At 48.3% G+C, this 13,512-nt stretch overlaps 1 protein-coding gene across 2 annotated transcripts in view; it reads left to right on the top strand.

Annotated features, from left to right (window-relative positions):
- Positions 1 to 13,512, top strand: part of LSAMP (limbic system associated membrane protein) — a 906,496-nt gene that overhangs the window by 762,475 nt on the left and 130,509 nt on the right. The gene's annotated exons all lie outside the window — the stretch shown is intronic.

Here is a 13,512-nt window from a genome sequence, read left to right as displayed (position 1 = left end):
TCTCTGCGAGAGGCGCGACGTGAGCGCAGAGCCGGCAGGATGTGTCTTGGTGACTTAGCACAACAAGCCGTATTTATCTTATTAAGTATACCACATTAACCTTGCAAATATGCTAATGAAATAATTCTGCTGCTTCAACAAGTATGGAAGGATTCGCATTTGCATTTTTTTTTTACATTATTAATACTTGAGGCTTTTGGGGGGGATAATGTTGCAGAGTATGGAAAACAACAAATTAACATTATGTTATCCCCTGGTCCCAGTGTGGCCAGTCCTGTACCTCATCCCCTGGTCCCAGTGTGGTCAGGGCCTGAACCTTGTCCCCTGGTCCCATAGCAGCCATCACCTGAACCTTGTCCCCTGGTCCAAAGGACAGAGCCTGAAACTTGTCCCCTGGTCCTGGAGCGGCCAGTGCCTAAACCTTGTCCCCTGGTCCTGGAGCGGCCAGGGCCTAAACCTTGTCCCTTGGTCCCGATCGGCCAGTGCCTAAATCTTGTTCCCTGGTCCTGGAGCGACCAGTGTCTGAACCCTGTCCCCTGATCCCGGAGCGACAAGTGTCTGAACCCTGTCCCCTGATCCCGGAGTGGCCAGTGCCTGAACCCTGTCCATCGGTCCCGAAGCAGCCTGTGCCTGAACATTGTCCCCTGATCCCGGAGCGACCAGTGTCTGAACCCTGTCCCCTGATCCCGGAGTGGCCAGTGCCTGAACCCTGTCCATCGGTCCCGAAGCAGCCTGTGCCTGAACATTGTCCCCTGATCCCGGAGCGACCAGTGTCTGAACCCTGTCCCCTGATCCCGGAGTGGCCAGTGCCTGAACCCTGTCCATCGGTCCCGAAGCAGCCTGTGCCTGAACATTGTCCAGAGCTCCTGGAGCGGCCAGTCCTGTTCCCGAAGTCCCCTGGCCTCAGTACTGCCAGTGCATGAAAATAATTCCCTGTCCATGAGTGGCCTGACCCTGATCCTGAATCCTAGACCGGTGTGTCTGAACTAAGTCCTAATGTAGTGTCAGCCTACTTGATCCCTGGGTTAGCAGCTGCAGTACCGGCTTCTGGTGGAATTGGGCTAGGATGTAGGATTTGGACATAGACATTAATTTCCCAGGATGAGAAATTAGATCAGCTATTTGGTCTTCTTGATCTGTGGGGGAAGGTTCATCCAGCACTGGCCCTTCTTGTCCTTGGATGGAGATGTGGGATAAAAATTTGGTTTTCATGTCCTAAATTGAAAAGATAAGTGTTTTTGGCCAGTGATGATACATTGAAACAATAGCTTATTGTTTTGGGATTGAGTGGTGAGACAAGTAGTTGTAACTCACATCCTTGGATGGAGAGATGTATAAGCAATTGGTTTTTATCTCCAAAATTAGGAATGTAGGACAATGAATAGGTCTTTATGGCCTGGGATGGGATATTAAAACATGCTTGTCGCCATTATATTTGGACAAGCACTGGCCACTGATTTGCTTTTGATAGAAAAGAGGGATAATCATTGGATTTTCATGTAACAATGTGACTTCGTGCACTGGGATGGAAATTTAAGACAAGCTCCATATCTTCATGTCCTGGGATGGAGACATGGGACATTTAATAAGGGCTACTCATGTCCTTGAATGAAGAAGTGGGATAAGTAACTGGTTTTCTTTCATGTCCTAGATTGGGGAGGTGCAATAAGTCATGGGTCTTTTGGATGTGACTTGGTGGGACACTGGGATGGACATTGAGACAATCTCTGTTCCTCCGTGTTCTGAGATGGAGATGTGAGATAAGCACTGGTCACTAATGGATGGAGCGATGGGATTACATTGAGTTTTCATCTCCTAGATCAGGGAGTCATAGCAATTAACCCCTTTACCCCCAAGGGTGGTTTGCACGTTAATGACCAGGCCAATTATTACAATTCTGACCACTGTCCCTTTATGAGGTTATAACTCTGGAACGCTTCAACGGATCCCAGTGATTCTGACATTGTTTTCTCGTGACATATTGTACTTCATGACAGTGGTAAAATTTCTTTGATATTACCTGCATTTATTTGTGAAAAAAAACGGAAATTTGGCGAAAATTTTGAAAATTTCGCAATTTTCCAACTTTGAATTTTTATGCAATTAAATCACAGAGATATGTCACACAAAATACTTAATAAGTAACATTTCCCACATGTCCACTTTACATCAGCACAATTTTGGAACCAATATTTTTTTTTTTAGGGAGTTATAAGGGTTAAAATTTGACCAGCAATTTCTCATTTTTACAACACCATTTTTTTTTTTAGGGACCACATCACATTTGAAGTCATTTTGAGGGGTCTATATGATAGAAAATAACCGAGTGTGACACCATTCTAAAAACTGCACCCCTCAAGGTGCTCAAAACCACATTCAAGAAGTTTATTAACCCTTCAGGTGTTTCACAGGAATTTTTGGAATGTTTAAATAAAAATGAACATTTAACTTTTTTTCACAAAAAATTTACTTCAGCTCCAATTTGTTTTATTTTACCAAGGGTAACAGGAGAAAATAGACCCCAAAAGTTGTTGTACAATTTGTCCTGAGTACGCCGATATCTGGGGGTAAACCACTGTTTGGGCGCATGGCAGAGCTCGGAAGTGAAGGAGCGCCATTTGACTTTTCAATGCAAAATTGACAGGAATTGAGATGGGACGCCATGTTGCGTTTGGAGAGCCACTGATGTGCCTAAACATTGAAACCCCCCACAAGTGACACCATTTTGGAAAGTAGACCCCCTAAGGAACTTATCTAGATGTGTGGTGAGCACTTTGACGCACCAAGTGCTTCACAGAAGTTCATAATGCAAAGCCGTAAAAATAAAAAATCATATTTTTTCACAAAAATGATTTTTTTCGCCCCCAAGTTTTTATTTTCCCAAGGGTAACAGAAGAAATTGGACACCAAAAGTTGTTGTCCAATTTGTCCTGAGTACGCTGATACCCCATATGTGGGGGGGAACCACCGTTTGAGCGCATGGCAGAGCTCGGAAGGGAAGGAGCGTCATTTGGAATGCAGACTTAGATGGATTAGTCTGCAGGCGTCACATTGCATTTGCAGAGCCCCTAACAGGGGCGTAACTACCGCGGTCGCAGCGGTCGCCATTGCGACCGGGCCCCGCAGGTCAGGGGCCCCGGGCCGGCAGGTCTGAGCAGGGCCAGGCTGGCCATCGGGCACTTCTGGCAAATGCCAGAAGAGCCGATGCCAGTAGTGGGCCGCTGCACTGTTCCTCCCCCGGAACCCCCCCAGTGCCGCCGCCGCCGCATTTAACTATACCGGCGTCTATGACACCGGTATAGTTCAATGCAATGATGGGAGGAGAGAGCGTCACCTGACGCTTCCTCTCCCATCATTCCCCGCTCTGCCTCTGACAGTACACTGCGGGTGCGCGATGACGTCATATCATCGCGCACCTGCAGTGTCCTGGGCAGACTGCAGCCGCCAGGAGCAGCGCGGGCAAAAGGAAAGGTGAGGAGAGTTTTTTTTTTTTTTTCTTTTTAACCGGACTGTGGGGCCATTATCGGGGGGGGGGGGGGAGATGAGATGAGATGTGGGCTGTGCTCTATATATCCCTGTGCGGGCTGTGCTGTATATACCCCTGTGGGGGCTGTGCTGTATATATCCCTGTGCGGGCTCTGCTGTATATACCACTGTGCGGGCTCTGCTGTATATACCACTGTGCGGGCTCTGCTGGATATACCACTGTGCGGGCTCTGCTGTATATACCCCTGTGCGGGCTCTGCTGTATATACCACTGTGCGGGCTCTGCTGTATATACCACTGTGCGGGCTCTGCTGTATATACCACTGTGCGGGCTCTGCTGTATATAACACTGTGCGGGCTGTGCTCTATATACCACTGTGCGGGCTCTGCTGTATATAACACTGTGCGGGCTGTGCTGTATATAACACTGTGCGGGCTGTGCTGTATATAACACTGTGCGGGCTGTGCTCTATATACCACTGTGCGGGCTCTGCTGTATATAACACTGTGCGGGCTGTGCTGTATATAACACTGTGCGGGCTGTGCTGTATATACCACTGTGCGGGCTCTGCTGTATATACCACTGTGCGGGCTGTGCTCTATATACCACTGTGCGGGCTGTGCTCTATATACCACTGTGCGGGCTGTGCTCTATATACCACTGCGGGCTGTGCTGTATATACCACTGTGCGGGCTGTGCTGTATATACCACTGTGCGGGCTCTGCTGTATATACCACTGTGCGGGCTGTGCTGTATATACCACTGTGCGGGCTGTGCTGTATATACCACTGTGCGGGCTCTGCTGGATATACCACTGTGCGGGCTGTGCTCTATATATCCCTGTGCGGGCTCTGCTGTATATACCACTGTGCGGGCTGTGCTGGATATACCACTGTGCGGGCTGTGCTGTATATACCACTGTGCGGGCTGTGCTGTATATACCACTGTGCGGGCTCTGCTGTATATACCACTGTGCGGGCTCTGCTGTATATACCACTGTGCGGGCTGTGCTGGATATACCACTGTGAGGGCTGTGCTGTATATACCCCCTGTGCTGGCTGTGCTGTATATACCCCTGTGCGGGCTGTGCTGTATATACCCCTGTGCGGGCTGTGCTGTATATACCCCTGTGCGGGCTGTGCTGTATATACCCCTGTGCGGGCTGTGCTGTATATACCCCTGTGCGGGCTGTGCTGTATATACCACTGTGCGGGCTGTGCTGGATATACCACTGTGCGGGCTGTGCTGGATATACCACTGTGCGGTCTGTGCTGGATATACCACTGTGCGGTCTGTGCTGGATATACCACTGTGAGGGCTGTGCTGGATATACCACTGTGCGGTCTGTGCTGGATATACCACTTTGCGGTCTGTGCTGGATATACCACTGTGCGGTCTGTGCTGGATATACCACTGTGCGGGCTGTGCTGGATATACCACTGTGCGGTCTGTGCTGTATATACCACTGTGCGGGCTGTGCTGGATATACCACTGTGCGGTGTGTGCTGGATATACCACTGTGCGGGCTGTGCTGGATATACCACTGTGCGGTCTGTGCTGGATATACCACTGTGCGGTCTGTGCTGGATATACCACTGTGCGGTCTGTGCTGGATATACCACTGTGAGGGCTGTGCTGTATATACCCCCTGTGCTGGCTGTGCTGTATATACCCCTGTGCGGGCTGTGCTGTATATACCCCTGTGCGGGCTGTGCTGTATATACCCCTGTGCGGGCTGTGCTGTATATACCCCTGTGCGGGCTGTGCTGTATATACCCCTGTGCGGGCTGTGCTGTATATACCACTGTGCGGGCTGTGCTGGATATACCACTGTGCGGGCTGTGCTGGATATACCACTGTGCGGTCTGTGCTGGATATACCACTGTGCGGTCTGTGCTGGATATACCACTGTGAGGGCTGTGCTGGATATACCACTGTGCGGTCTGTGCTGGATATACCACTTTGCGGTCTGTGCTGGATATACCACTGTGCGGTCTGTGCTGGATATACCACTGTGCGGGCTGTGCTGGATATACCACTGTGCGGTCTGTGCTGTATATACCACTGTGCGGGCTGTGCTGGATATACCACTGTGCGGTGTGTGCTGGATATACCACTGTGCGGGCTGTGCTGGATATACCACTGTGCGGTCTGTGCTGGATATACCACTGTGCGGGCTGTGCTGTATATACCACTGTGCGGTCTGTGCTGGATATACCACTGTGCGGTCTGTGCTGGATATACCACTGTGCGGTCTGTGCTGGATATACCACTGTGAGGGCTGTGCTGGATATACCACTGTACGGTCTGTGCTGGATATACCACTGTGCGGGCTGTGCTGTATATACCACTGTGCGGTCTGTGCTGGATATACCACTGTGCGGTCTGTGCTGGATATACCACTGTGCGGTCTGTGCTGGATATACCACTGTGCGGTCTGTGCTGGATATACCACTGTGAGGGCTGTGCTCTATATACCCCCTGTGCTGGCTGTGCTGTATATACCCCTGTGCGGGCTGTGCTGTATATACCCCTGTGCGGGCTGTGCTGTATATACCCCTGTGCGGGCTGTGCTGGATATACCACTGTGAGGGCTGTGCTGGATATACCACTGTGCGGTCTGTGCTGGATATACCACTGTGCGGTCTGTGCTGGATATACCACTGTGCGGTCTGTGCTGGATATACCACTGTGCGGGCTGTGCTGTATATACCACTGTGCGGTCTGTGCTGGATATACCACTGTGAGGGCTGTGCTGGATATACCACTGTGAGGGCTGTGCTGGATATACCACTGTGAGGGCTGTGCTGGATATACCACTGTGCGGGCTGTGCTGGATATACCACTGTGCGGTCTGTGCTGGATATACCACTGTGAGGGCTGTGCTCTATATACCCCCTGTGCTGGCTGTGCTGTATATACCCCTGTGCGGGCTGTGCTGTATATACCCCTGTGCGGGCTGTGCCGTATATACCCCTGTGCGGGCTGTGCCGGATATACCACTGTGAGGGCTGTGCTGGATATACCACTGTGCGGTCTGTGCTGGATATACCACTGTGCGGTCTGTGCTGGATATACCACTGTGCGGGCTGTGCTGGATATACCACTGTGCGGGCTGTGCTGGATATACCACTGTGCGGGCTGTGCTGGATATACCACTGTGCGGTCTGTGCTGGATATACCACTGTGCGGGCTGTGCTGGATATACCCCTGTGCGGGCTGTGCTCTATATACCACTGTGCTGTCTGTGCTGGATATACCACTGTGCGGGCTGTGCTGTATATACCCCTGTGCGGGCTGTGCTGTATATACCACTGTGCGGGCTGTGCTGGATATACCACTGTGCGGGCTGTGCTGTATATACCACTGTGCGGGCTGTGCTGTATATACCCCTGTGCGGGCTGTGCTGGATATACCACTGTGCGGGCTGTGCTGGATATACCACTGTGCGGGCTGTGCTGGATATACCACTGTGCGGGCTGTGCTGGCACCCAACACCATGTTGCAGTGCAGGAGATTCCTGCAACAGTCCGAGGCGTATCTAGGGGAAGCGGGGCAGGGGAAGGTGGGGGGGTTGTGGGGGCGGGGGAAGGTGGGGGGGGGTAGGGGGGGGGCCCCATTTGGAAGTTCGCACCGGGGCCCATAACTTTGTAGTTACGCCACTGGCCCCTAATGTACCTAAACAGTAGAAACCCCCCACAAGTGATCCCATTTTGGAAACTAGACCCCCCAAGGAACTTATCTAGATGTGTTATGAGAACTTTGAACCCCCAAGTGTTTCACTATTTATAACGCAGAGCCGTGAAAATAAAAAATCCTTTTTTTTCCACAAAAATTATTTTTTAGCCCCCAGTTTTGTATTTTCCCAAGGGTAACATGAGAAATTGGACCCCAAAAGTTGTTGTCCAATGTGTCCTGAGTACGCTGATACCCCATATGTTGGGGTAAACCCCTGTTTGGGCGCACGGGAGAGCTCGGAAGGGAAGGAGGTGTTTATACCGTTCCGCGTTTGGTAAAATGGATAAAGCAGTTTTATTCGTCGGGTCAGTACGATTACAGCGATACCTCATTTATATCATTTTTTTATGTTTTGGCGCTTTTATACGATAAAAACTATTTTATAGAAAAAATTATTATTTTTGCATCGCTTTATTCTGAGGACTATAACTTTTTTATTTTTTGTTTCATGATGCTGTATGGTGGCTCGTTTTTTGCGGGACAAGATGCCATTTTCAGCGGTACCATGTTTATTTATATCCGTATATTTGATCGCGTGTTATTCCACTTTTTGTTTGGCAGTATGATAATAAAGCGTTGTTTTTTGCCTCGTTTTTTTTTTTTTTTTTTTTTTTTTAACGGTGTTCACTGAAAGGGTTAACTAGTGGGACAGTTTTATAGGTCGGGACGTTACGGACACAGCGATACTAAATATGTGTACTTTTATTGTTGTTTTTTTATTTAGATAAAGAAATGTATTTATAGGGACAATATATATATATATATATTTTGAATTTTTGGGGGGATTTTTTTAAATTTTTTTTACACATGTGAATTTTTTTTTTTAACACTATAACATTGCCCCGGGGAGGGGCATCATGTTATAGTGTAAGATCGCCGATCTGACACTTTGCTGTGCACTGTGTCAAATCGGCGATCTGACGTGCACAGCTCCTGGAGGCTTCCCGGCGCCTGCTCTGAGCAGGCGCAGTGAAGCCACCTCCCTGCAGGACCCGGATGCTGCGGCCATCTTGGATCCGGGCCTGCTGCAGGAAGGAGGAGGTAAGAGACCCTCGGAGCAATGCGATTACATCACGTTGCTCCGGGGGTCTCAGGGAAGCACGCAGGGAGCCCCCTACGCAATGCTTCGCTATACCGCCGGAACACTGCGATCATGTTTGATCGCAGTGTGCCGGGGGTTAATGTGCCGGGGGTGGTCTGTGACCACTCCTGGCACATAGTGCCGGATGTCAGCTGCGATAGTCAGCTGACACCCGGCTCCAATCGGCCGCGCTCCCCCGTGCTGATCGGTGATGACGTACTATCCCGTTGGTGGTCATACGGGCCCACCCCACCTCGACGGGTAGTACGTCTAATGTCAGAAAGGGGTTAATGGATCTTTTGGATGAGATGTTGAGATGGGACATTGAAGCAAGCTCTGTACCCTCGTCTTGGGATGGACAGGTGGAATAGGTGTTGGCCACTCATCTCCTTGTACGGGAAGAGAAGACAAACACTAAGTGTTAAAGTTTTAGGACAAAGAAAGCGTGCACGAGAGACGTGGACAAGGGATGGCCACAGGACAAGGGGTACAGCAGCAGCCAGCAGGCACACACAAAGATAACAATAACACTGACTAAGAATATACACAGGTACAGTTAAACAGAATTAACAGTTATATGCGTGCAAAGTACAATGTGATTAACCCTTTCTATGCATAAATCAATAAAATGACAATGTTGTGCCAGTTCTTTAGTAATCGCCTACTCGGAGCAGTTTTTGAATTGTCTCTTACAGAAGAGGCCTTTGCTCCTAGCTATACTCAGATGTAAGATGTTACCGGTATGTCCTGAGATTAAATTAAAAGAGTCCTTGCTGGACTGAGTCCCAATCAGAAACACCTTCTTGAAGCTGTTAGGGAATGCCGATCTCTCCAACACAGGGCTTCCCTAAGTCCTTTGAGATAGAAATGCCATCTTTAAGCTTATAGGGAATGCCGATCTCTCCAACACAGGGTTTCCCTATGTCCTTAGAGATAGGAGCGCTTTCTTGAAGCTCTTAGGGAATGCTGATCTCTCCAACGCATGACTTCACTAAATCCTTAGAGATAGAAACGCTGTATTGAAGCTCTTAGGGAATGCCGATCTCTCCAATGCAGGGATTCCCTAAGTCCTTAGAGATAGAAACAACATCTTGAAGCTCTTAGGGAATGCTGATCTCTCCAGTGCAGGGCTTGCCTAAGTCCTTGGAGATAAGTTTACATCATGAATATCGAACAGTACAGTAAACTGTGATTAACCCTTACACATGGACCTGGAATAAGTATGTGGCACAAGTACTATGTCTTCCTATTTTGGGATGGAGAATGTTGGTAAAAGCATGGACTAGTAAGGACCAAAAAGCACAATACGCTCGAACAGAGAAAGTCCTTGGAGGGAGTAAACTTTTACCCCCACTCCTTCTACAAGACGGGGTTAAATAAAGTTGGGTACCACGTCTCTGGGCAACATTGTTCTCAGACTTAAGACGATGATTTATTTTACACTTGTTAAATGGAAAGAGAAAAGAAAAAGAGTAAACGTCGGTGTAAGACATTGTGCAGCCGAGATGCAATCATAGCTCCGCGCCCTCCCGGCAGCCCTGGGCTAGGTAAGGATAATGATTAGCAGTGAGAGAGCCCTTGTGAACCTAATGGCTTCTTCTCCTTGCCTTCTGCCAGAGAGATTGCTTTCTCAGACGGTTTAATAATATACACTAAAAGCAGGCAAGTGCTGCGATAAATCAGGATGCAGTTGGAGTGGAAGGTGCACAGCAAACGTTTCTCAACTCTCCCAATAATAATTCAGTCCTCGCCGCTTCTTTCCCTCACTCCTGAGATAATATCAATCCTCTGCCGGAATTATCACCCAGGTTGTCCCGGCCCCATCCGCAGAGGCATTCATTCCGGCGGGGAGCAATGAACATTCCTCCCGACATCGCCTTCACTTTTTCTTCTCTTCTGATAAATTCCATTTCCTTTCCAGATCCCCCTCCTCTCAGCTCCAACATTTAAAGCTGGTCCAACGTTGTAGGATTTGATTGTTTTTTTGAGTCTTTGATTTCATCCTTGGATGGAGGATTTAACTTCTTATAAGTTTTTTCTATGGAAAAAAGTTGGGTAAAGTCAAAGTTTTGAAGACGTAGAAGACACATTGCAAAAGAAATATTAAAGGCTTCTAGGACATTGATGACCTCCACTGGTGCCAAGCTGCAGTACTGATGAACGGCCACTACACAGTGAACGGCGCTCTGTTGTGGCGGCGCTATACGTTGCGTCTTTCCCTATTGGGTGTAGGACCTCCTTTTTTTAACTAGCATCATACCTGTCATAGCCATGGACAACCACTTTAAGGATATGTTTGGCTGAATACCTTTACACTGACATTATGGTTTCCATTGTTACAGGCCAGGCCAGAGGATGGGAGCCCTCTTCTTCTCTGGTTCACTGGGGAAGAGGAGAGTATAGTTTATTTTTATATTTATTCACATTTTCTGCTTTTTTTTTTATAAGCCTGGACCATCCCTTTAAATCTTTTTGTTGGTGTTGATAAAGGGAGTGGTCGGCGGTATACATAACGCTAGGCACTACCTCCCCCTGTTGGGCATCTTGTGCTCCTGCATGCCATAGTAGAAACTACTTTAGTTACTTTTAGAAGTTTTGGAAGATTTTAAGAAAGATTTCTACTTGCCATTATTTTGAGCAGAGACTTCACCCACTAGGAAAGTGATTGACTTTTACTAAGAAAATCCGCCAAAATATCTGGCTAAGGGGCAGAAAGTTTTGCTACTGCACCAAAGTCAGTAACTATAAGCGCGGGGGGGGGGCCCATCAGATGTCCCCTGCAACAAATAGGACCACCATAATGTCTGTCTGTATTCTCAATGGAGAAAGGGACATAAAAATAAGTATCTCCCTAAAGATGTAAGGCTTGGGCATGCTGACCTCTAATATGCCCAATCCTTCTATCCCCTAGCATCTGCCATTGGGGGATGATTATTATTCCCCATACACACTAGCTGGAAATCCACAGGACTGGCTGACTCCTATCTCACATCAAGGGCACCATTAGCCCACCGTAGGGCATCTAATGCCTATGTGGAAAAGCTCCCCAACAACATCACCTGACACGGAAACATGGGTCAGAAAGTTCCGGCTCTCACCCATCGGATCACACTGCATTCCATTAGGCAGAGTTTTTCAGATCTTAGGACTCAGACACAGAAAGCACCAGACTAGTTTTCATAACAGCTTATGCCAGTGGCGTGTTGGGGCCCCATACTGTGTGTGGTGGGGAAACACAACAGGGCAGCAAACTGGGGGCAACATAATGTGTGTGGAGGTGGGCACTCTGGAGGCATCGTAATGTAAGGGGCATCATACTATGTGTGTGGAGGTGGGCACTCTGGGGGCATCGTAATGTAAGGGGCATCATACTATGTGTGTGGAGGTGGGCACTCTGGGGGCATCATAATGTAAGGGGCATCATACTATGTGTGTGGAGGTGGGCACTCTGGGGGCATCGTAATGTAAGGGGCATCATACTATGTGTGTGGAGGTGGGCACTCTGGGGCATCGTTATGTAAGGGGCATCATACTATGTGTGTGGAGGTGAGCACTCTGGAGGCATCGTAATGTAAGGGGCATCATATTATGTGTGTGTGGAGGTGGGCACTTTGGGGGCATCATACTGTGGGGGAATTTTGGAGCATCATATTATTTGGGGGGGACACCATTGGGGCATCAAATTTTGTGTATGGTAGCCATCATTCTGTGGGAGTGAATTAATTGTCCGGGCATTATAATGTGTCTTTTTTTGGGCATCTCTGGGCATTATATTATGTAGAATGGCATTATTGGGGCATCATGCTTTTTGGGGAGTCAGCAAGTTTAGAGGTAGCAGTAAAAATAAATGCTGCAATACATGTCCCCTCTTTCCTGTCCTTCAAAACTGGGGGGCTAATTTCAGATGTATGCCCCTCTTCCGACTTCTGCATGCACTTTGCATTCTCAATTCTTCTGAGGGTGCATGTGTTCTTAATAGTGAGTAGAAAAAAAATCTGCTCCTCATCACCTCATTTTCCTTGAGAAAAGATTGGGCATATTAAACCCCACCATGCTCAATCCTTCTTACCCCCAACATCTTGAGGAAAGTCCGGACGCCCCAATATACACTGGATGGTTGGAAATCGGTGATTTCAGCCTATGTTCATCTAACATCTGTGACTTAAGACTGGTGAAGCTGCAGGAAGTAGAGGAGGAGGAGGAGGAGGGGGACGGAGCTGCAGGGGAGGATGATGAGGAGCAGGAATATCTTGTATTTGGAGACTGCTGAGCTGGGCTGCAATGTGATGCTTCAGTGGAGAAGGGAATTACTGCAACAGTCTGAGAGTGCAAAGACATGCAAATGGTGGAGAAGGATTTTTGCTGGTGCAGCATCTGCCAGAAGATAAGGGGAGAGAGGGAGCCAGCTGCGAGATAGGAGAAGTAGTGGAATTATGATAGGAGTCTGCTTTTTTCTGAACATGAAGCAGGTTAGTAGTTAAATGGAAGCTGAAGAGCAGAAAAGCTCCAAAGAGCCGTAGTGACTTGGCCTCCGCTGCGCAGCAGAATTTATTGTAACGCTCACATGGGAGGTCTGTGCTGTCCGCCGGCATTGCATCTGACTGCAATCTGCTCGCCATTTCCAGATACAATGTAATTCCAGCTAGTAGTGTTCATCCTTCCTCATATCAGCACCCCGACTCTGCGATGTGCATCCGTCACCACTGTCCATCGAAAGGAAGACGAGGCAATCAGCTCACCACGACCCCCGCGTCTACCGACGAAGCCGAGCCCAGTTCATCACAGGCATTGATGAATTGTTTTTTTTTTTGTATTTTATTAGAACTGAGAGCAAAATGTTTTCAGATGTAGTCGTTATAAGGCTACGTGCACACGGAGATTTTTGGGGAGTTTTTTGGAGCAGATCCATTCCAAAAAATGCCTGAAAAAAAAATCAAAAATGCTTAAAAGGCTGAAAAAAAAAACACTGAAAAAAAATAATCTTCAGGAAATGGAAAACTCCTCCAGACGGTATGAGTGTCATTTAGATGATAGTGCACCTGCCAAGTTTTCCCATGCAGCAGTGATTTTGTAGAGGCGGCTTCACTAGGGGCCAGAACATGTGCACTTGATGCCTTGACGTTGCTCTATCTTTCATGTGTCGCTTTTGTGGTACTTTTTCAGCTATATTCCGGGCGGCATCCACCTGAAAAAAAATGCCATGTGC

This window comes from Ranitomeya variabilis, chromosome 3, assembly GCF_051348905.1.
Source record: "Ranitomeya variabilis isolate aRanVar5 chromosome 3, aRanVar5.hap1, whole genome shotgun sequence".
In the NCBI taxonomy this organism is placed as follows: Eukaryota; Metazoa; Chordata; class Amphibia; order Anura; family Dendrobatidae; genus Ranitomeya; species Ranitomeya variabilis.
Note: the sequence above shows the minus strand (reverse complement) of the source record. Positions and strands in the feature narration are given on the sequence as shown.